Source organism: Pseudophryne corroboree, chromosome 3 (assembly GCF_028390025.1).
Source record: "Pseudophryne corroboree isolate aPseCor3 chromosome 3, aPseCor3.hap2, whole genome shotgun sequence".
NCBI classification, from domain to species: Eukaryota; Metazoa; Chordata; class Amphibia; order Anura; family Myobatrachidae; genus Pseudophryne; species Pseudophryne corroboree.
The window spans coordinates 365,660,636-365,683,090 of NC_086446.1; the positions used below are offsets into that span (position 1 = coordinate 365,660,636).

Consider the following 22,455-nt stretch of genomic DNA (forward strand, 5'->3'; position numbering starts at 1 on the left):
ACCATTTTCGATATTATTACATCACGCAATGACTAATATTATTGACCAAATTACAATAAGAAAATATATCTAGATTGATTCTGGATAGTTAATCTTATACTTGTACTCTAAAAAGTAGGGGTGTGCACAGGGCCATTTTTTGGGTTGTTTTTTGGTTTTGGATCTGTAATTCCTTCATGTTTTGGATCTGTAGTGGTTTTGCCAAAACCACCCTTGTGGGTTTTGGATTTGGTCCTGGATCTGGATTTTTTTTTTGAAAAATCCTAAAAACAGCTAAAATAACAGAATTTGGGGGTGTTTTTGTTCTTACAGTAGTATTAACCTCAATAACATTAGATTCCACTATTTTCCAGACTATTCTGAACACCTCACAGCTCACAATTTTGTTTGCATCCAGTTTAGGTTACACCGAGTTAGCTGGACGGAGCAGCAGCAGCAGCCCTTGGATGTATATACTGGGAAGACAAAATCTTAAAAAAAGAATGTATTTTAGAAAAATGACACATAAGTCAATGCTCAAGATTTCAGTTCGCAAAAAGATGATTAAGACAAAGAAGAATAAAAAAGACAATATTTTAGATTTCATTTATTTAATTTATTTTAACTTCAATTTAATTTATTTTACTTATTTAGAATCAAATTCTTCATTTCCTAAGAGATATCTTCGATATGCAGAAAGTTCAGTATATGAGTGTGGAGAGTTTATTTATATGTATTTAATTTAAATGTATGTAATTTATAATTATTAATATCAATTTGAATTAATCACAATGTGGTGATAAGAAGAATTATAAAAATAGGACAATAAGTTATAACATAAGAATATGAGCTGCAGACACCGCACCCTGAAATGGACGGAGCATGCCTGGATGTATTCAGGGAGGATACAGCACAAAATATTAAAAAAAGATGTATTTTATTTTGAGTAGACTGACAGAATACCCCTAGAAGGACGTAGAAGCTACAGTCACTTGATGTTTACTGGGATAACACAGCACAAAATATTAATTGAAATCAAAATATATATATAATTTTTTTATATCACACACTGCGGTTACAGTGTCATACAAATGAGGAAAAAATATGTAGAAGTATTTTTTATATCAAACACCGGCAGTTACAGTGTTGCACAAATTAATCAGAAATATATATAATAATTACACACTGTGGTTGATTATACCAACAGCATCGCACAATGCGTTTCTGAGTAGGAAATAATATACACTGCTCAAAAAAATAAAGGGAACACTTAAACAACACAATGTAACTCCAAGTCAATCACACTTCTGTGAAATCAAACTGTCCACTTAGGAAGCAACACTGATTGACAATCAATTTCACATGCTATTGTGCAAATGGAATAGACAACAGGTGGAAATTATAGGCAATTAGCAAGACACCCCCAATAAAGGAGTTGTTCTGCAGGTGGTGACCACAGACCACTTCTCAGCTCCTATGCTTTCTGGCTGATGTTTTGGTCACTTTTGAAAGCTGGCGGTGCTTTCACTCTAGTGGTAGCATGAGACGGAGTCTACAACCCACAGAAGTGGCTCAGGTAGTGCAGCTCATCCAGGATGGCATATCAATGCGAGCTGTGGTGAGAAGGTTTGCTGTGTCTGTCAGGAGACAGGCCAGTACATCAGGAGTTGTGGAGGAGACCGTAGGAGGGCAACAACCCAGCAGCAGGACCGCTACCTCCGCCTTTGTGCAAGGAGGAACAGGAGGAGCACTGCCAGAGCCTTGCAAAATGACCTCCAGCAAGCCACAAATGTGCAGAAACAGACTCCATGAGGGTGGTATGAGGGCCCGACGTCCACAGGTGGGGGTTGTGTTTACAGCCCAACACTGTGCAGGATGTTTGGCATTTGCCAGAGAACACCAAGATTGGCAAATTCGCTACTGGTGCCCTGTGCTCTTCACAGATGAAAGCAGGTTCTCACTGAGCACATGTGACAGACGTGACAGAGTCTGGAGACGCCAAGGAGAACGTTCTGCTGCCTGCAACATCCTCCAGCATGACCGGTTTGGCAGTGGGTCAGTAATGGTGTGGAGTGGCATTTCTTTGGGGGGACGCACAGCCCTCCATGTGCTCGCCAGAGGTAGCCTGACTGCCATTAGGTACCGAGATGAGCTCCTCAGACCCCTTGTGAGACCATATGCTGGTGCGGTTGGCCCTGGGTTCTTCCTAATGCAAGACAATGCTAGACTTCATGTGGCTGGATTGTGTCAGCAGTTCCTGCAAGATGAAGGCATTGATGCTATGGACTGGCCTGCCCGTTCCCCAGACCTGAATCCAATTGAGCACATCTCGGACATCATGTCTCACTCCATCCACCAACAGACTGTTGCACCACAGACTGTCCAGGAGTTGGCGGATGCTTTAGTCCAGGTCTGGGAGGAGATCCCTCAGGAGACCATCCGCAACCTCATCAGGAGCATGTACAGGCATGAGGAGGGCACACACACTACTGAGGCTTATTTTGACTTGTTTTAATGACATTACATCAAAGTTGTATCAGCCTGTAGTGTGTTTTTCCACTTTAATTTTGAGTGTGACTCCAAATCCAGACCTCCATGGGTTAATAAATTTGATTTCCATTGATTATTTTTGTGTGATTTTGTTGTCAGCACATTCGACTATGTAAAGAACAAAGTATTTAATAAGAATATTTCATTCATTCAGCTCTAGGATGTGTTATTTTAGTGTACCCTTTATTTTTTTGAGCAGTGTACTATGGTCTGTCCATCTGTTTCACAGTACTTATGAAAATAAAATAAAAATTGTATAGTACACTAGGGTACAGCACAAACAAAACAAATGATTATCTTGTAATTATAATTTTAGGATTTTTTTATTTTATTTTATTATATTAATTTTACACTGGGGCAGAGCCCCTGGATTGATGGACAGAGTACCCCTTAATGGACGGAGCAGCCCCTTGATGGACAGACACAGCAGCAGCCTTTGGATGTATACTGGGGCAAATCAGTGCCGTAACTAGACATTTTAGTGCTGTGTGCAAGAAACGGCATTGGAGCCCCCCTTCTATGTAAAACAGGGGCAGTGCGCACCGTAGGCGCACTCCAAAAATATAGGGGAAAGGCCACAAAATAATACCAATTCATATAACGCTGCACAATAGTCTCCATTATTCAAATTACGCCGCACAGTAGCACCACTACACCAGGTAGAGCCCCTTTTACACATTACGGCAGACAGCGTCCCCTTTTTACACATTACGGCAGACAGCGTCCCCTTTTTACACATTACGGCAGACAGCATCCCCTTTTTACACATAACGACAGACTTTTTTACACATTACGGCAGACCGTCTCCTTTTTACACATTACGGCAGACAGCGTCCCCTTTTTACACATTATGGCAGACGGCGTCCCCTTTTTACACATTACGGCAGACAGCGTCCCTTTTTTACACATAATGGCAGACTTTTTTACACATTACGGCAGACAGTGCCCCCTTTTTACAGATTACGGCAGACAGCGTCCCCTTTTTACACATTACGGCAGACAGCGTCCCCTTTTTTATACATTATAGCAGACAGGAGGGTGGAAGGGTGGGGTCAACACAGGCTGTGACCCTTCCCCCCCCACCTGTCAGCACCTCAGCCATGTGAGAGTTAGTGGAGACAGTTACTTAATTCAGGGCACTCACCCATCGATGGTCTGATCTGCTCTTCTTTGGAAGTGCGGGCGGCCATGGCAGCGGCAGGGGAAGTCTCCATGTAGGTGATGCACATCCTCCGCGCGGCTCCCTGCCAGAAGGAGCCGGAGGCGCGTCCTGGCTGTTTTAAGTGTCCGCTGGAGTCAAGGGGGGGAAGCGGGGGAACGCTGCTGCTGCCGCCTGTAAGTATATCAGCAGCGCTGCGTCCAGCAGAGAAGGAGCTGGGCACAGCGCTGCTTTGATATTAGGTAGTGCTGCTTGGGGTGGCCAAACGTGGTGGATGTTGATGGTGCGCCCACAGCACAAATGCGCTGTGGGCAACTCACCATCCGCCCACACCTAGTTACAGCACTGGGGTAAAGCACAAAATAGAATTAAATATATATCTATATATATATCTATATATATCTATATATATATCTACATATAAATATATCTATATGTATATCTCTCTCTCTCTATATATATATATATATATATATACTGAACAGTAGTGCAAATGGTGCCCTAAGGAACTAGTATAGGCTCCCTATTCTAATTGCAGAAATAAAATAATTTGACATAACCATTATGAACTTCATAAAATGAACAATCATTTCCAAAACATATATTTTATTTTAAAAAATGATAAAACATATGAGCATCGGCAGTGTTCATATAAATCTAGAATATTTTCAATTTATCAGCCCTTATACATATACCATCGGTGGGGGTCTGATATTTACAGAGATACATAAAAGCTTCTTTTGTGATATCCTCCTTCCAATATTGTAGATTGGAGGTCACTTGAGAACAAGATAGAGAACCCACGCATTTTGTCTCAAAGAGACTTCATCAGGGGCGTATCTATAATGTCAGAACATAATCATTTAGACAGTTTTTTAGCCCTAGCAATTAGAATAGGGAACCTATACTAGTTCCTCTGGGCACCATTTGCACAACTGTTCTGTATATTGCTTATCCCGGCTCTGCCTAACAGAGAGCATAAGTGTAAGAAGGCAGCCCATTACGCAATTTTTCTTAATTATTACATTGAACTTAAAGCGCAACAGGGGAGTTTACGATATATATATATATATATATATATATATATAAAATTATATATTTATATAATTTTATATATATATATATATATATATATATATATATTAACACTGGGGCAGAGCCCCTGGATGGATGGAGCAGCCCCTTGATGGACCCATAGCAGCAGCCTCTGGATGTATACTGGGGTACAGCACAAGATGTTAATGTATATTTTTTTTAACACTGGGGCAGAGCCCCTGGATGGACGGACGGATGCGGCAGCCCCTTGATGGACTAACGCAGCAACAGCCTCTGGATGTATACTGGACTAAACTATACCACACAAAATAGAATTTAATAGTGAGTGGGGACGGCAGCGCAGCACCGCAGATTGGATCGGAAGACATATCCGATCTGTGGTGTGGCAGGGGTCCCTTTTGGAAAGGGGGGCCCGGGGTATGTATCCCCCGTGCCCCCCCCCCTACTTCCTTAATCTGGCTCTGGTGACAGCGGCATTACAACCACCATAATACCGTCATGTTGAATTGAATTAATTAACCTTCCTCCCAAGTTCCCAGCAGCCTAACCCAAACCCTTCCCAACATACTAACATTCAGGATGCCGACTGTCGGGATTGCGATGTCAGCATTCTGACAGGGGTCAGGATTCCAGCGCTGGTATTCTGAACATCGGCATCCCGTCTGCCATGATGCCAACTACATGCCTTTAATTGTATATATATATATATATATATATATGGGGCAAAGAATGGTGTACAGGTGCGCTGGTTAGTCTTAGTAATGGTTTGCAGTCCACAGGTAATTCCACACCTTGGCTGTTAACACTGATGAACTACCACCGCTGCACTTCTCCAAAGCACTCAGGACTCCTTGAGTGAATTTCTGGAAAAAAAGGATTCAGGAGAATGCGCCCATAGTGTAAATCTGATTTATTTATAAAAACATATCAGTAAAACCAAGTCACAGGTATAGATATAATAATACCTTTTTAGACCCACACTTTGGGCCAGTTTATACATATAGGAAAATCCACAAGGCTGATGCACCAACCGCCGTGTCCAGAAGCCGGGACCGTGCACCGTGCTGCGCTCAGAAGCCCGTCCGGCCACCCGCAGCGATCACAGGGAGATGCAGAACCGAGTGAGTGAGACGTCTAGCAAGCTCCGCTAGACGTCTCACTCACTCGGTTCTGGACACGGCGGTTGGTGCATCAGCCTTGTGGATTTTCTTATATGTATAAAGTTAAACTGGCCCAAAGTGTGGGTCTAAAAAGGTATTATTATATCTATACCTGTGACTTGGTTTTACTGATATGTTTTTATAAATAAATCAGATTTACACTATGGGCGCATTCTCCTGAATCATTTTTTTCCATATATATATATATATATATATATCTATGCCCAGATATGCATATATTTGTATGCTCCTTTTTGTGTTCCATCCCCATGTCTGTAATTTCATTACTGACCCACATACAGTGACAGCCTTCAATTTTTTTGCTAGATGAATTCAGTGTAGCCCTCCAGTGTCCGGCGCCACTAGCCTAAAGCTGCCTAATGGTAGAGCCAGCCCTGGACACAGCAGCCCCTAAATGTGAGCCCACAGAAGCCCCTTACATGTCACACCAGCCCCTAAATGCATACCTCCCAACTTTAACATCTGAGAAAGAGGGACCATTGCGTGACGAAGCCGTGCCCGCCAGGAAAAGGGGCGTGGCTTTATAAAAGGGTGTGTGGATTCAGATAAAGGGGTGTGGCTATGCCGCAATCGCAATCCATGGCCCCCGTTTCTCGTCACTACGGGGGCATGGCCAGCGCTCTGTGAGCTGCTGGTATTCCCCCACTCCCTCCGTGAATAGATGCTGTGTGTGCATGCGCACAGCATCTATTCACCGCTGCTCTGCTAAGCAGGTCAGCGAGTACAGGAGCCTCCCAACTGCCCACCCCCTCCCCACCGCGGGACACTGCTACCCACAGGTGTGACAGCGGGACAATGCCAAAAAAAGGGACTGTCCCGTGAAAATCAGGACAGTTGGGAGGTATGTAAATGTGAGCCCACAGCAGTAGACAGCACGGACACATCCGTGCTGTACAACATCCAAAGCCGGAGTGAAGATGGCACCGATCACCGGGACTTATATAGAATCCAAACCCTGCAAGAATCCAACAGCGGGATGATAATATTTTGCCTCATTTTGGGATCCGAGGAAGGCAGTAAGTCGCTCATCTCTATTAAAAGGTAATGAGAATATTAAAAATGTTTTTTTTCTATCATAAGTATGAATGTGGTACAGTAACAGATGATACTATAATAAACAGTGACAGGAATCTCCTGTATTGTTTTGAAAGATAGGAATATTCCTCTTCAATACATATTGATATGAATCTTCATGTCTGTGTTGGGGTACAACAACATACACTGTTTCTGCATCAGGGTACATTGGTTTCCACAGGGAAACATCGGATGTAGAGTGGATCTTGATCCAGAGAGGCACCAACAGACTAAAGCTTTAGGCTGTCCCAGGATGCATTGTGGGGTCTTCTCTATAACCCTGCCTCCAGGCACTGTGAGCTCAGTTTTGAGTTGGTGCCTGCAGAAGCAGTCACTAACAGGAGGGCTCCACTGGGCAGCCCTGAAAAAGCATTTCCTGACAGAAAATTTCTTCAAAACTGAGCTGTCAGCCACTGTATGTCATGGCGACACTTCAGCGCTGCAGCTCCATCACCTAACAAGCGGCTTCGCATACTCTCGAGGCCTGTTCCCAGGTACTTGCAGTGGAGATGCTACGGCTCTAGGCACACAGTCGGAGACGCTCTCCTGGTTCACGTGGCTGCTACTAGGAGGAGGTAAGAGGGTCCCCCAGGTGGGACCCGACACTAAATCACGTTCCTGTCGCAGTCTAGAGAGATGGACTGCGATGCTGGCATGGACACTGTAACCAAGCAGGGACCCCACTATATCCACCAGGGCATAGGAGCTTGACCTGTAACCTGTCCCCCGGCCCAGGGCGCCATGTACTGCTGGTGTTCCCATACTGGAGCTGCCTCACACTCTCCCTCACTTCCTGACTGAGACGCTGGGTGCCATTTTCTAAAATAGATGCGACTGGTCTTCAGGACTGCAGGGCAAGGTCTACTTTGTAAATCCGCCTGTACATCTGCACCGTGGTTTTACAAGCATGCAAGTATTCTACATGTCAATACAGGTTGAGTATCCCATATCCAAATATTCCGAAATACGGAATATTCCGAAATACGGACTTTTTTGAGTGAGAGTGAGGTAGTGAAACTTTTGTTTTTTGATGACTCAATGTACACAAACTTTGTTTAATACACAAAGTTATTAAAAATATTGTATTAAATGACCTTCAGGCTGTGTGTATAAGGTGTATATGAAACATACATGAATTGTGTGAATGTAGACACACTTTGTTTAATGTACAAAGTTATAAAAAATATTGGCTAAAATGAGCTTCAGGCTGTGTGTATAAGGTGTATATGAAACATAAATGCATTCTGTGCTTAGATTTAGGTCCCATCACCATGATATCTCATTATGGTATGCAATTATTCCAAAATACGGAAAAATCCGATATCCAAAATACCTCTGGTCCCAAGCATTTTGGATAAGGGATACTCAACCTGTATTAAGACAGCGTTAGTTAAAAACAAGTGTACCTTTGCCAGAATATATTGTACAAGTATTCTGATATATACATCCTGTCTCAGAACATGCATTGTTATATATAATATACATATACTAGTCCAGTGCAGTATTATTGTATTACTAAAATAATTATCTACATTGTCACTGTGACTGTGTGTGCCTGTATCTTTCAGTGTATTCCAGCTATATCTATCACTGTATTCTGTACCCCAAGGGACTAGGTGCGTCAGGGTCCATATGTAGTGCTTCACAGTATTTACTGTCAATCACACTACGATCGCCAGAGCGAAGAAAAAGCCGTGAGTAAAAATCCTAACTTCATAGCAAATTTACTTGGCGCAATCGCAGTGCGGACATTGCGCATGCGCACTAAGCGGAAAATCGCTGCGATGCAATGAAATTTACTGAGCGAACAACTCGGAATGAGGGCCTATGTTTATATGTATGACTGATACTGTTTGAGACATTGTTATTTGCCTGGTTTAATAAATGCATATCTAATTTTATATATATATATACAAATACACACACACACACACACACACACACACACGCACACACACACACACACACACACACACACACACACACACACACACACACACACAGAAGTGGTAATAAATGGGAAGACATTTAAAATAAACGGATTTATCACATGTAATGTAAAAAATGTGATTTATGGTATAGAATGTACCTGCGGACTTTTCTACATTGGTCGAACGTCAAGGGCTCTTAAAGTTCGTGTAGGTGAACACCTACGAAATATAAAGAATGGCCTACAGACTCATGCCTTGTCGGAACACTTCAGACAGAAACATGGTAGTAATACATCAGGGATAAAAGCTTCTTTGGTCTGAAGTGGGTTTCAGGACATTGGAGACATAGAGACTTGGCCAGTCAGTTAGCCAAGTCTGAAATGCAAACCATTTTTGAGTTGGGAAGACTGAAACCCGGTGGACTCAACAATGACTTTGAAATAAAGTGGTTTCTGTGAAATTGGGTCCTTACCATGACAATCTTATATATAATTCATGATTTCTGATAATATAATTTATTCATTTTTTTTACCTCGGTTCTGAAACAAATTTGTTCCGAGAAGGGCTGATATATAATCTTAGGGATAGGATTCTTGTGAGGATATTACAGGGGGAGATTTTGTTTACATTTATGATGTCTATTGGATTATATATTGATAACATGTTTTGCCTTTTAGTATCCTGATGCTATGGATATATTATGATATTTATATATGGAAGTTCTGGACTGTGACAATGTATCCTGATCCTATCTTATAATGGAATACATGGATATATGATGGATTACACAAATGCAGAATAACCATGGGATTGAAGATGGATAATTTATAACAGGACCGATGGGTTTGCAAAAGTAACTATGAGATCTTGGAGGAAAGCGATCCCTTTATTAGATCATGCAAAAACTATATGGACAGATGCATGGGGCAGATTATGTTGATAATTGTACTGGCATCAAATGAATTGAAACGGACAATGACGGGATGGACATGAGGGACAAGATCATGTTTGTTATGTATATTCATGTCTGAAATAGGAGGTGTCATCACTGCACGGTAGATGCATATTTTTATTGCATATTCTTATTGAGTATCAGAAAGGTGAAGACGGCCCAGGGTATCGAGTCCGCCACGATCGCGTAGGGTGGTTGCCAGGGCAACCAAAGCGGAAATGACGCGACGAGCGGTTCATGCGGTTGCCATGGCAACACACACTGGGGCGATAAAAAAAAATTTGTTTTAGATTAGCAACTGTGTAGATAAGAGTTTGAAGTCATGCAACATCCATATTATCAAACCAGCCTATATATATGGATACATCGAGTCTGCCACGGTCCGATATAACGGTTGCCTAGGCAACCAAACCGGAAATGACGTGACGGACGAAGAGTAATAATGCTATTATAACGAGTACTGTAGCATGGAGAAGCTTACATTTATTACTAGTCACACTTTTGTTTATAGATAGGTAGCACCTGTATAACTATACTGGGCTTTGTATTTTGGGTGGAGGTCAAAGATTATTTTATAACCATTTGCACAGAGACCCAGGCGGAAGTGATGTAATGGATAGGAAACAGCATCATTAAAATGAAGGTAGATAGTCAGCACTAGAAGCATCATGGGAAATGTAGTTTCATTATTTTATTAACATCAGCTGGGAAACGAGGGTTTCTATTGGGTGATTCCCTTTTAAATAGTTGGTTGGGATTGCTTCACACATACATCCTGGAATTCCTTGAAAAAGACCCCAGTGCAGGGGTGGAAACACGTTGGAAGCAGGGACATTTACAACTTGGACAGCTGGACGTGACTGTGATTAATGAGATCCAGATAAGCTGATCCGGCGTGGTTATAACATCGGTGGGAGCCCGGAACTCACATTATACATGCTGTGACTGAACTGTTTTGTCAGTTTGCTGCTTCTGGTAATTTCATTATAAATCACAGACATTAAGGCTAACACTTGTTTTATGTTGTTATGTGTGAAGCTTTTATGTGATTTTTATTGCGACATTTCATTGTGTCATTGTTTTATGTAACATTCAGCGCAACATATATTAAAAACTGTACTTCACTATATCCAACTCCATTTTGTTTTTGGGTGGATACGAATTGAACGATTGAATTATTGGAGGACTAATGACAAAGGAAATCAAGTTAACAGTAGCGCCAGATAAATTTACCCTTTCTTTATTCTGTGTGTACTGATTCTTGGTGGAGGTGACGGGAAATCCTCCGTTTTGGGTACGACTGTCCGGCTGCACACTGTCCTCTAGCGCACCTGCTGTGATCACATCACGATTATATTTATCCATTTGTTTTTATTTCCCATTGGGGTCATCTGGGTGCTGCTATAAATATGTTTAAATGTAGAGAAAATAGAAAGTCCACCTTTCATTATGTTTTTAGAGAGGACGGTAATTCAATAGTCCTAGTAGAGGAGGACTTGAATAGCATTATGAAAAAATTGGAACAAACTCTTCTGAGGGAGAGTAGAATCTGGTGGGAGACGGTAACATTGGAAAGGTATCTATCCCACCAGATAATCCCTAAAGGATTAAGAATAAAGAAAATGGCTTCCTTTGCATCATCAAACGATGAATTTAAGGATAATTGGGACAAAATTTTAGAGACATGTTCCTTCTCCCTTACAAAATTAATTATAGAGGATCGGTAGAGAGAACTGGTTGTTCTGGAATCCGAGATATCTAAATTCAGGGAAACTATCATTCCCCTGAAAGATAACCCGGAATTCAAAGAGCTGGAGAAAAGGGTGGAGTTGAGCGTAAAGAAGAATGAGAAGAATATCATAGAGAAAAAAGTACGCAAATTCAACCGGGATAAAAACTACTCACACATGTCAGACGAGGAGGAGGAGGAAGTGGTGGAGGAGAATATATCAGAGGCACCTTCTGAGGATGAAAGTGAAAGTGAATATATGTCCCCACGTAGATGGAGAGATGGAAGGAGAAATGACAATCATGTCTGCCCCCCTAGGGAGAGAGATCCTATATACAGTCAGAAAAGGGTACATTTCCAACGGGGAAAAACATATGAGAGGGTAAATAACACCAATAGACCAAGATATAGAGATTATAATGATTGGAAAGAAAACCACAAAGGAAATTACACTGGAGACAGTAGGTTACATCAAAAGCGACATGGAACAAAACAGATAAGAGAGCACCAGGTATTCCATGGTAAAAAGAGCAAAAGTAGGAATGAAAGGGAAACGGTGGGCCCCAAAACAAAGAGAGAATAGATATCAGGTACTGTCAGAAGTAGGGGAATCTCCGTCTTTTTTGGATCGGGGAAGGGATCGCAGATTCATAAGATAAATCATATAAGGGGGGTAAGGGGAGGGAAAACATCCAAAAAAATAAAGAAATATCAAAAGAAAAAAATTATAAAACGATCAAATACTATCAAAGAAAAGGAGAGAAAATTAGCCATTCAGAATGAGGGGAAGACTAAAATATTCAACCTCACTTCACATATTCTGGCAAAGGAGTAGATCAGTGTGTTAGAAAAGGGCCTCAAATATGCCCCATCATTACCCCTAAATAAATTTACCACATTTGTCGATCTAAACAAATATATAAGAAAGTTGTCCATAAAAAAGTTTTTCATCAATAAGGAACAAATGGGAGAACCTAGTGAGGGGGTAGTAGATAACATCCACTTCAAACCGAAGTCAATATTCAACCCCACTCATATGAGGGGCAATTTTCTGGAGACATTCCTCAACTTGTGTATTAATGATATCCAAAGTCTCAGTAATAAAGACATCAAACAGAACTTAACCAGGAAAGAGAGGGAGGCGCTAAAAAATCTAAGGGAAAATACGGAATTGATCATCAAGCCAGCGGATAAGGGGGGGGGGGGGATTGTGTTAATGTCCAGATTATGGTACGAACAAGAAGTACTTCGACAATTGGAGGATAAAAACACGTACCACAGGTTACGCTTAGATCCCACTAATGGAATATTGAACAATTTAAGAACTTTATTGGACAAATATAGAGATTTGGAAGTGATAGGAGAAAAGGAATATAAATTTCTATTGAATGAGGAACCCACCACACCTGTAATATATATCCTTCCGAAGATCCATAAAAATCCAACAAACCCCCCAGGCAGGCCAATTGTGTCGGGCATTGGTTCTGTAACATCAAACTTGTCCGAATACATAGATCACTATTTACAACCCCTTGTGTTATCTAATCCATCCCATCTGAAGGATACAAGAGATATATTAAACTTTATCAATACTATCAGATGGGAGGAGGGTATGGTTCTGGTCACTGCGGACGTCCGATCTTTATATACCATCATAGCACATGATAAAGGAGAAAAAGCCATAAAGTCTTTCTTAGAGAATAGCACATTGAATGAGAAATTACAGGACTTTCTTTTAGAATCGGTACATTTCATCTTGTCCAACAACTATTTTTTATTTAATGACACATTTTTTCTCCAAAAAGTTGGAACAGCCATGGGCACCAGGTTCGCCCCAAGTTACGCTAATATCTTTATGGTTGATTGGGAGAACGAGCATATTTGGAAACATAACCCATTTGGGGCGAACCTGGTGGCATGGCGAAGATACATCGATGATGTATTTTTTATTTGGAGAGGAGGGCAGGACACACTTATGGATTTTTACATGTATCTCAATCATAATGAGCTAAATATTGAATTTACGTTTGAAAATAGTACCACTGCCGATAATTTTTTGGATGTGACTATATATGTCGAGGATAATACTCTACAGACAAAATGTTACACTAAACCCACAGACTCAGGGACTTTTCTGAGAGCAGATAGTTGTCATCATCCTAATTGGATAAGTGCCATCCCTGGGGGACAACTTAGAAGAATCAAGCGTAATTGCTGCAAACCTCAGAGTTACAATGAAGAGGCATCTCGGATGAAGAATAAATTCACGGCTTCAGGATATGGGGAAACAAACTTAGACAAAACTATAAATATAGTAGAAACCCTAAATAGAGAAGATCTGCTGATTGAGAAAACTAAAACGTCCACCAAGAATGTCAACCAAGATTGGGCATTTATAACAACTTTCAACAGTCAATATAGAACTTTGGAAGGAATTCTTAATAAACATTGGGGCATACTTAGAGGCGATCCTATCATAGGAAAAATAATACCGGCCAAACCTAAATGTATTTACAGAAAGGCACCCAACATAGGTTCAAAAATAGTAAGAAGTATGTGCCCACCAAAGAAAATGGGACAGATGGTGAGAACAAAAGGCTTTTTCAGGTGCGGATCCTGTTTAGGATGCAAAAGTATAAAGGGAGACAGTAGGAAATTAACAGAAGTGGTAATAAATGGGAAGACATTTAAAATAAACGAATTTATCACATGTAATGTAAAAAATGTGATTTATGGTATAGAATGTACCTGCGGACTTTTCTACATTGGTCGAGCGTCAAGGGCTCTTAAAGTTCGTGTAGGTGAACACCTACGAAATATAAAGAATGGCCTACAGACTCATGCCTTGTCGGAACACTTCAGACAGAAACATGGTAGTAATACATCAGGGATAAAAAGCTTCTTTGGTCTGAAGTGGGTTTCAGGACATTGGAGACATAGAGACTTGGCCAGTCAGTTAGCCAAGTCTGAAATGCAAACCATTTTTGAGTTGGGAACACTGAAACCCGGTGGACTCAACAATGACTTTGAAATAAAGTGGTTTCTGTGAAATTGGGTCCTTACCATGACAATCTTATATATAATTCATGATTTCTGATAATATCATTTATTCATTTTTTTTACCTCGGTTCTTAAACAAATTTGTTCCGAGAAGGGCTGATATATAATCTTAGGGATAGGATTCTTGTGAGGATATTACAGGGGGAGATTTTGTTTACATTTATGATGTCTATTGGATTATATATTGATAACATGTTTTGCCTTTTAGTATCCTGATGCTATGGATATATTATGATATTTATATATGGAAGTTCTGGACTGTGACAATGTATCCTGATCCTATCTTATAATGGAATACATGGATATATGATGGATTATCATTACACAAATGCAGAATAACCATGGGATTGAAGATGGATAATTTATAACAGGACCGATGGGTTTGCAAAAGTAACTATGAGATCTTGGAGGAAAGCGATCCCTTTATTAGATCATGCAAAAACTATATGGACAGATGCATTGGGCAGATTATGTTGATAATTGTACTGGCATCAAATGAATTGAAACGGACAATGACGGGATGGACATGAGGGACAAGATCATGTTTGTTATGTATATTCATGTCTGAAATAGGAGGTGTCATCACTGCACGGTAGATGCATATTTTTATTGCATATTCTTATTGAGTATCAGAAAGGTGAAGACGGCCCAGGGTATCGAGTCCGCCATGATCGCGTAGGGTGGTTGCCAGGGCAACCAAAGCGGAAATGACGCGACGAGCGGTTCATGCGGTTGCCATGGCAACACACACTGGGGCGATAAAAAAAAAATTGTTTTAGATTAGCAACTGTGTAGATAAGAGTTTGAAGTCATGCAACATCCATATTATCAAACCAGCCTATATATATGGATACATCGAGTCTGCCACGGTCCGATATAACGGTTGCCTAGGCAACCAAACCGGAAATGACGTGACGGACGAAGAGTAATAATGCTATTATAACGAGTACTGTAGCATGGAGAAGCTTACATTTATTACTAGTCACCCTTTTGTTTATAGATAGGTAGCACCTGTATAACTATACTGGGCTTTGTATTTTGGGTGGAGGTCAAAGATTATTTTATAACCATTTGCACAGAGACCCAGGCGGAAGTGATGTAATGGATAGGAAACAGCATCATTAAAATGAAGGTAGATAGTCAGCACTAGAAGCATCATGGGAAATGTAGTTTCATTATTTTATTAACATCAGCTGGGAAACGAGGGTTTCTATTGGGTGATTCCCTTTTAAATAGTTGGTTGGGATTGCTTCACACATACATCCTGGAATTCCTTGAAAAAGACCCCAGTGCAGGGGTGGAAACGCGTTGGAAGCAGGGACATTTACAACTTGGACAGCTGGACGTGACTGTGATTAATGAGATCCAGATAAGCTGATCCGGCGTGGTTATAACATCGGTGGGAGCCCGGGACTCACATTATACATTCTGTGATTGAACTGTTTTGTCAGATCGCTGCTTCTGGTAATTTCATTATAAATCACAGACATTAAGGCTAACACTTGTTTTATGTTGTTATGTGTGAAGCTTTTATGTGATTTTTATTGCGACATTTCATTGTGTCATTGTTTTATGTAACATTCAGCGCAACATATATTAAAAACTGTACTTCACTATATCCAACTCCATTTTGTTTTTGGGTGGATACGAATTGAACGATTGAATAATTGGAGGACTAATGACAAAGGAAATCAAGTTAACAGTAGCGCCAGATAAGTTTACCCTTTCTTTATTCTGTGTGTACTGATTAAAGTGTACTCTACTGTGTACTCAGTCACCTAATGCCGGATTTGTTCTCTGGTGTTGTGTACTGCGGGCTCAGTCGCATAATACCGGACTTATTCGCTGCTGTTGTGTTTGTGTACGCAGTCGCATACTAGGGAATTTATTTGCAGGTATTGTACTCTGTCTGGCTGTATCGTACTAATATACTCTGCAGTTGCAATCACTAATAATGTCTAACACAAAGGACGGGAAATCCGAGGACGCTCCTGCATCCTGCAGCGCATGTGCCAAGGATTTGCCTGAGGGGGAAGTTTTGTATGACGGTCTGTGTACTATGTGCCATACATTTCCCGCTCAGTCCACGGATCCTGTAACCAATCAGGAGCCACCTTGGGCGGAGTTCTCAACTATGCTCAATACGCTTGTGACACGCCTTATGCCCCCTATGGTACCTCCTGTGCAATTACAGCCACATATTGAGGGTAATTCCAAGTTGATCGCAGCAGGAATTTGGTTAGCAGTTGGGCAAAACCATGTGCACTACAGGGGGGGCAGATATAACATGTGCAGAGAGAGTTAGATTTGGGTGGGTTATTTTGTTTCTGTGCAGGGTAAATACTGGCTGCTTTATTTTTACACTGCAATTTAGATTGCAGATTGAACACACCACACCCAAATCTAACTCTCTCTGCACATGTTATATCTGCCTCCCCTGCAGTCCACATGGTTTTGCCCAACTGCTAACCAAATTCCTGCTACGATCAACTTGGAATTACCCCCATTGTCCCTAATGTAAATCCGCCTTGGGCGGATAATTTGTCTACCTGGTTGCAGCAATGGAGTCACTCCTTGGTTAGACATAAAACTGCCCCAAGTCACTCTTGTGTCATGGGGTCATCTAAGTGGGCTACTTCCTCCTCACAATCCACTAATCTCTCAGAAGATTCTTCTGATGAGGATGGGGAGTATACTGTCCCGTCAGACACTGACCAGCTGCTTCTGACGAGGAATCCACTACTCAGGTTGATGTCCCTCACTTAGTGGTTGCTATCAAGCAGATCCTACAAATCACTGATGATGACGAGAATTCCACTACGTTGTCTAAGAAACCTGATAAGTTTGAACGTCAGAGGGTAACTAAAACGTTATTACTTCTGACCATCTAGTGGACATACGACAAGAACCCTGGTCATTTCCAGAAAGGAAATTCTCCCTGTCTAAAAGGATGGTAGCTTGCTATCCTCTCCCTACAGAGTTGTGTAACAAGTGGGAAAATTCACCACCGTCACCCGTCTAGTGGTGTCATCTACTCTGCCTGTCACCACTGTCACCTCATTGAAGGAACCGACAGATAAGTGTGTGGAAGGATGCCTGAAGTCTGTATACCCCCTTACAGGTGCTGTACATAGACCCACTATAGCAGCCTCTTGGGCTGCAAAAAGGAATTGAAGCATGAGTTCAGGCATTAGAGGAAGAGCTGCCTCAGGATATATCTGACATTGCCAGACAGTATCTGTCTCACATGACCACCACCGCCTATTACATTCAGGAGTCGTCCTCTGAGGTAGGTGTGTTGGTGGCCAAGGCATCAACTATGTCCATCCTGGCTCGCCGTATTCTGTGGTTGAGGTCATGGAAGGTGGACCTGGACTCCAAAAAGACCTTGGAGGTACTCCCTTTTAAGGGAGACATCTTGTTTGGGGAATACCTCAATAAAATTGTGGGTGACTTGGCGGCTGCTAAGACTGCCTTTCTCCCTAACCCTACTCCTTCTTCTCAGAAGGCAAAAGGTACCACTTTTCCCTCCTTCTGGCCTCAGGGGAAAGCAAAAGGTCAGGCATACCTGTGACAATTTTGTGCTTACAAAACCACAAAGCCCAAGGCTAAACAATCCTGGGCATCCCGTCAGCCTGCATCTAAACACGAAAAGGCTGCTGCATGACAGGACAAGCCTCCCCCTGGGGGATCCCAGGGTGGGAGGCCGACTTCTGTGATTCACCCAGGTCTGGTTAAAGACCACTTCAGACACATGGGTGCAAGAAGTCTCTTTCAAGAGGCATCCCCTCGCCAGTTCTGCACAATGGTTATCACTTCGGATCCATTACAGGCGCAAGCTCTACAAATGGTGGTGAGTTCCCTCTTGGATACAGGAGTGGTGGTGCCGGTACCTCTATCCAAAAGAGACAGAGGATACTACTCGACCCTGTTTCTAGTACCGAAACCAATGGGTCTTTCCGGCCTATACTCAACCTCAAATCACTGAACAAGTTTGTGAGAGTATCCACGTTCCGTATGGATACACTGCGCTCAATTGTACTGGCCATGGAACCTGGAGATTATATAATATCCCTGGATATACAAGATGCTTACTTGCATATACCTATTGCCATATCGCATCCGCAATACCTGCGGTTTGATATTGGCAACCTTCACTATCATTTCCACGCTCTGCCATTTGGACTAGCCACGGCCCCTCGGATCTTCCCCAAGGTTATGGCCGTGATGACGGCTCATCTCCGTCGCCAAAGGGAGTAAGGATCCTGCCATATCTGGACGACTTGCTGATCCTGGCAAACTCCCACGATGTCCTCCTCAGTCATCTGCAACTGACAGTAAGCTTCCTACAAGCCCACAGATGGCTCATCAACTGGAAGAAATCCTTGCTGGTCCCTGATCGGAGCATGGTGCACCTGGGGGCACTGCTGGACACACACAGTCAATGGCTGTTTCTGTCTCCAGAGAAGGTCCTGAAGCTTCAGGACAGGATAAGATACTTTCTCTCTCACCCAAGAGTGTCGATACACTCGGTGATGTAAGTACTTGGCCTGTCGGTGTTGGCTTTCGACATGGTAGAGTATGCTCAATTTCATTCTCGCCCTCTGCAGAGGTTAATCCTTTCCAAGTGGGATAGCCTACCTCATTGGATCAGTTCTCGCATTAACTCATTGATTCTGGAGGTTCGTTTATCGCTGACCTGGTGGCTACAGGACCAGCAGTTCAACAGGGGCAATCCCTTCTGGATCCCCAACTGGGTCTTACTGACTACAGATGCCAGTCTGAGGGGCCGGGGTGCAGTGTTGGAGCAACACACTTTCCAAGGTCGGTGGACCAGGAGGAATCACTCCTCCCGATAAACATTCTGGAATTGCGGGCAGTGGGCCTAATTCTGAGTTGATCGCAGCAGCAAATATGTTAGCAGTTGGGCAAAACCATGTGCACTGCAGGGGGGACAGATATAACATGTGCATAGAAAGCTAGACTTGGGTGGGGTGTGTTCAAACTGAAATCTAACTTGCAGTGTAAAAATAAAGCAGACAGTATTTACCCTGCACAGAAACAAAATAACCCACCCAAATCTAACTCTCTCTGCAAATGTTATATCTGTTCCCCCTGCAGTGCACATGGTTTTGCACATGGTTTTGCCTAATTGCTAACAAACTTGCTGCTGCGATCAACTCAGAATTACCCCCCAGTGTTCAATGCTTTGTCTCTTGCCCTGCCTCTGTTAAAGAACAGGCCTGTTCAAGTACGGTCAGACAATGCCAGCACGGTGACATACACAAACCATTAAGGAGGCACTCGAAGCTGAATGGCAATGATGGAAGTATCAAAAATCCATTAAAGGGCGGAACGCCATCTGCCAGCAATATCGGCAGTGTTCATTCTGGGAGTTCTCAACTGGGAAGCGGATTACCTCAGTCGTCAGGATGTGCACGCTGGAGAGTGGAGTCTTCATCAGGAAGTCTTTCAACTCCTAGTGGACAAGTGGGGCCTACCAGATGTAGACCGGATGTCGTCTCGACACAATCACAAAGTTCCGGTCTTTGGATCAAGGACCAGGGATCCTCAAGCAGCTTTTGTGGATGCACTGGCAATTCCATGGAACTTTCAGCTGCCATACGTGTTCCCTCCAGTGTCATTCCTGCCCAGGGTACTGCGGAAGTTCAAACAAGATGGAGGAATACTACTTTTAGTCGCTCCAGCATGGCCAAGACAGCATTGGTTCTCACACCTGCAGGGTCTATCGATAGAGTGTCCTCTTTTACTTCCTCAACGCCCAGACCTCCTTGTTCAGGGCCCTTGTGTCTACCCAGACAAGGCCAGACTGGCTTTGACAGCGTGGCTCTTGAAGCATCATTCCTGATGGTCAAAGGATTCTCCAAGGCGGTTATCCAAACTATGCTAAAGGCCCAAAACCGGCATTTCCACAGATATATTACAGGGTCATGAATTCTTACTTCACCTGGTGTGCTGCTAAGAATTAGGATGCATACAAATTCGGAACTGCCAGACTTCTGGCTTTTCTGCAACAAGGCCTGGACCTCGGCTTTCGTCTGGCCTTCCTCAAGGTTCATATATCTGCCTTGTCGGTGTGGTTTCAGAGAAAACTTGTGTCTATTCCTGAAGTTCATACTTTCACTCAAAGTGTTTTATGGATTCAGCCTCCCTATGACCCTCCTGTGGCTACATGGGATCTCTCTGTTGTCCTGAATGCCCTGAAAGAGTCTCCATTTGAACCTCTTGAGTCAGTGGATCTTAAATGGCTCACGGTCAAAGTCCTGTTCCTACTTGCTATTGCCTCTGCTAGGAGGATGTCAGACCTAGGCACTTTTTCCTGTCATCCACCCTTCCTGATATTTCACCGTGACCGGGCAGTTCTTAGAACTAGCCCTGGTTATTTACCTAAGGTGGTGTCATCTTTCACCTAAACTAAGAGATTGTGGTTCCGACCTTCATCTCTTCTGGTTTGTTCTCCAAAGAGCGGTCTTTGGATGTGATACGGGCTCTCCGTATATACGTGGAAAGGACTGCCTCTATCTGGAGGTCAGATTCCCTTTTTGTCTGGTTTGCTTTTCACAAATGTGGCTGGCCTGCAAATAAGCAATCCCATGCCAGATGGATTAGAATGGTGAATGCACAAACTTAAGCACAGGCTGGACTCCCAGTTCCTGCTGCTATTATTGCCCATTCTACTCAGTCTGTTGGACCTTCTCGAGCGGCCCGCTGTGGCGCGTCCACTGAAAAATTGTGCAAGAGGGCTAAATGGTCCTCAGTGAACACGTTCATCAGGTTCTATGCCTTTGATACTTCCGACCTCCCAGGATGCTTCCTTTGGGCGCCGGGTTCTCATACCCACTAAGTCGCGTCCCCTCCCATGAGGAACTGCTTTCGGACATCACCCGATGTTTCCCTGTGGAAACCAATGTACCCTGATGCAGAAAAGGAGATTTATGGTAGACTTACCACATTGGGTTCCACAGGGCACCCACCCTGACGCACCTAGCTTCTATGGGTTTGTATGGCATTAGCCGCTGATCCCTTCTCCTGTCATGAGAATCTGGTTCTATGTGACTAACATCTGCCTTCTCTTTTGCCTGCTCCTACATTGGACTGGTTAACAAAACTGAGCTCACAGTGCCTTGAGGCGGGGTTATAGAGGAGGCCCCACAATGCATCCTGGGACAGCCTAAAGCTTTAGCCTGTTGGTGCCTCTCTGGATCAAGATCCACTCTACACCCGATGTTTCCCTGTGGAAACCAATGTATTTCACAGAAAGAGATTTAACAATGGTAAGTCTACCATAAATCTCCTATTTTTATGAGTACCAATGTTTAATGTCCTAACCTGACAGCCGACTAAGGGGAACATGTACTAAGCAGTGATAAAAGTAAAGAAGTGAGCCAGTGGAGAAGTTGCCCATGGCAACCAGTCATCTGCTCTGTATACATTTATAGTGTGCAAATTATAAATGTTACATCAATGCTGATTGGCTGCCATGGGCAACTTCTCCACTGGCTCACTTCTCCACTTTTATCACTGCTTAGTACATGTCCCCCTAAAGCATTACTTCCTCATCTTGCTCACATCTGAGAGTTCGGACTGACAAGTAAACAAATGCAGATATACTTTATTACCCTATTCCTTTATAATAGTGCTTTTCACACATGAAAACACTGCAAACAGCTGAAATAATATGAAAAATATTGTAGTTGTAATCATTCATTTTGTCCAGGTCAAACTCAACATTCATAACATACTTGCAGCAGACCTAATGTAAT

General features: G+C 42.6%; 1 protein-coding gene across 2 annotated transcripts in view; it reads right to left on the reverse strand.

Moving 5' to 3' along the window:
- TMEM98 (transmembrane protein 98) overlaps nucleotides 1-22,455 on the reverse strand; it is an 88,488-nt gene that overhangs the window by 59,196 nt on the left and 6,837 nt on the right. The window lies entirely within an intron of this gene.